Genomic DNA, 2,629 nt, shown 5'->3' with positions numbered 1-2,629 from the left:
CTTCAAGCTGCCTGGCCGCCGGCCGCCATCTTGGCTGGCAGTTAATTTGCATATCACCCTGATTAGCCAATGGGAAGGGTAGCAGAGGTATGGCTAATTACCATGTTTCTCTTTTATTAGATAGGATATTTAAAGAAAAAAAACGTAAGTTAATAATAGTTTAGATTATAACCAGATACAGAAAAAAAAATATTGTGAAAGTGGAACTCAAATTACTGAAGTTTGAACTATCTTACCTAGTAATAGACAAACATGTAAATTGACCATCCTTCCGCTATGCTCACCAGCCAATCTGGAGAGTATGCAAATTAACCCAACAAAGATGGCGGTTAATTTGCATATGTAGGCAAGAAGCGGCAGAGCGAAGATGGAAGGCTCCCGGCCGGAGCAGCGAAGACGGAAGGCTCCGGCCGGAGTGAAGGCCTGGGTCCCGAGTGCTGGAGGAAAACTGGTGCTGGCAGCCAGGGGAAGGGAAGGCCTATTGCACGAATCTCTTCGTGCAACGGGCCTCTAGTACTTAATAAAATAACATACCATAAATGACAGAATAATACTATTATTTTTCAATATAAACTATATATCTGTCTGTTATGTACATATGTAATGACATATATAAAATATATTTTGCATAGTTAATATTAAATATAGTTTATTACAATAACCTTAATTTAATATTAACTGCTGTAAGAATTTGGAGGTAGTAAATGTTGTTCTGGAATGTGACAAACTGGGAAAGTTTCTGGAAAGACATATGTTAGGGTCGCCGAAGGAGGAACACACGAAGCTGAAAGTGGTAAGAATTATAAATTTACTAGTGGCCTGGTGCACGAATTTCATACACATTAAAAGGGAATTCATTAGAGGAAATATTTTAATATTGCTATTTGCCCTTTATAATAGAAGTGTCAGAGATGAAAGAAAATTAGTAAAATATATATGAAAATCTTCCTCCTATCAGAGTCTGGGGCACACCGCGGGACCCAGAGTCAAGTCCCCATCCACCTGCGTGCACCTCGAAATTGTGTGAGATCCAGACCCAGGCAGCCTCCCCCATCAACCCCCACCAGGCAGGGGGCGCAGCCTCAGGTCCCCCATCAAGCCCTGCCAGTTGGGGGGCACACCTCAGGTCCCCCATCAAGCCCCACTGGCCGGGGGGCGCAGCCTCAGGTCCCCTGCCCTGGCCCAGCACCATGCAGCCTCAGGTCCCTGCTGATCGCTCGTTAAGGCTCATTACGGGAACCCCACCTCCGCTGTGGGTGCAGCCATCTTGTGACGGTGTGATGGAGTGAGGGTCAATTTGCATATTGCCTCTTTATTATATAGGATTTGGTCATCTGGATACCAGGTGGGCCGAGCCCCCAAACGGTGCCAGCACCCAAAGACAGGCATCAGAGGTTTTAAAGGACTCTGGCAAGCTTTTTCTGGGTACAGAATTGTCTGTGTAGGTCTGGATCCTTGGAAGGTCTGGAGGGGAGAGATAATAGTCTTAGCAAGTGGAATGTGGTCTAAGCAAAAGGGGATATCTGTAGTGAAGTGGCCTAAGGATCAGTTCCCAGGGGAGGGGCATTGACTCAATTATTTGACCAGACCTAACATTGGTGAGAAGGTCAGAGTCCTGCACCTGGTGCAGAACTAACCTGTAGTGCCAGGTGAGCGAGCAGGTGAGCAACCAGGTGAGCGAGCAGGTGAAGAAGGCCCACACTCCCTGGTTTGCTCAGAGCAAAGGGTGCCTGGCAGGTGCAGTGCAGTACTCGGTGCCAAGCACTTGTTACAGGGTCACAATGACATTGTGTGGCATTGAGTGAGCATCACCAAGTCTGCTCTGCATGAAGCAGGAGGTCCCCTTGCCATCAATCCTCTGCGCCTTGGTCACTGACAAGATTGAACTGGGCATTTTCCAGGTGTGTTTATGAGCAGAGTAATCCCACTTCTAGGACTATATCCTAAGAAACCTGAAACCCTCATCAGAAAGGATATAAGCAGCCCTATGTTCATAGCGGCACAATTTACAACAGTTAAGACTTGGAAACAGCCTAAGTGCCCATCAGCAGATGAATGGAAAAAAAAATATGGTACATCTACACAATGGAATACTACACAGCTGTGAAAAAGAAATCTCTTACCATCCACAACAGCATGAATGGACGTGAAGGGTATTATGCTGAGCAAAATAAGTCAGAGAAAGATAAGTATCACATGATCCCACTCATATGTGGAATCGAATGAACCTAATAAACTGATGAACAAAATAGAACCGGAGACATAGAAGCATGAACAGACTGTTGAACCTCAGAGGGAAGGCAAGGGAGGGTGGGTGGGAAGACCTCAACCAATGAACTTGCATGCATATATGCATAACCCTTGGGGGGACAGGGACGGGAGCGGCTGGAAGAGGTTAATAGGAGAAAAGGGGGACCTATGTAATACTTTCAACAATAGAAATTAAAAGAAAAAAACAAAAAAGGATGGTTATAGACTCCAGCCCTCAGGTTTCCCTGAAACTGTTCTCCACATCCCTTGTGTCTGGAAGCAGAAGTCACAGGACGATTGTTGGTGACAACCTGAGCTTAGGTGTCAGTGGACCTGAGACTCAATGGGACAGAATCGCAAACAAGAGATCCCTGTTTGC

This window comes from Myotis brandtii, unplaced genomic scaffold (genome assembly GCF_000412655.1).
Source record: "Myotis brandtii unplaced genomic scaffold, ASM41265v1 scaffold2814, whole genome shotgun sequence".
NCBI classification, from domain to species: domain Eukaryota; kingdom Metazoa; phylum Chordata; class Mammalia; order Chiroptera; family Vespertilionidae; genus Myotis; species Myotis brandtii.
This window is presented reverse-complemented; position numbering follows the sequence as displayed.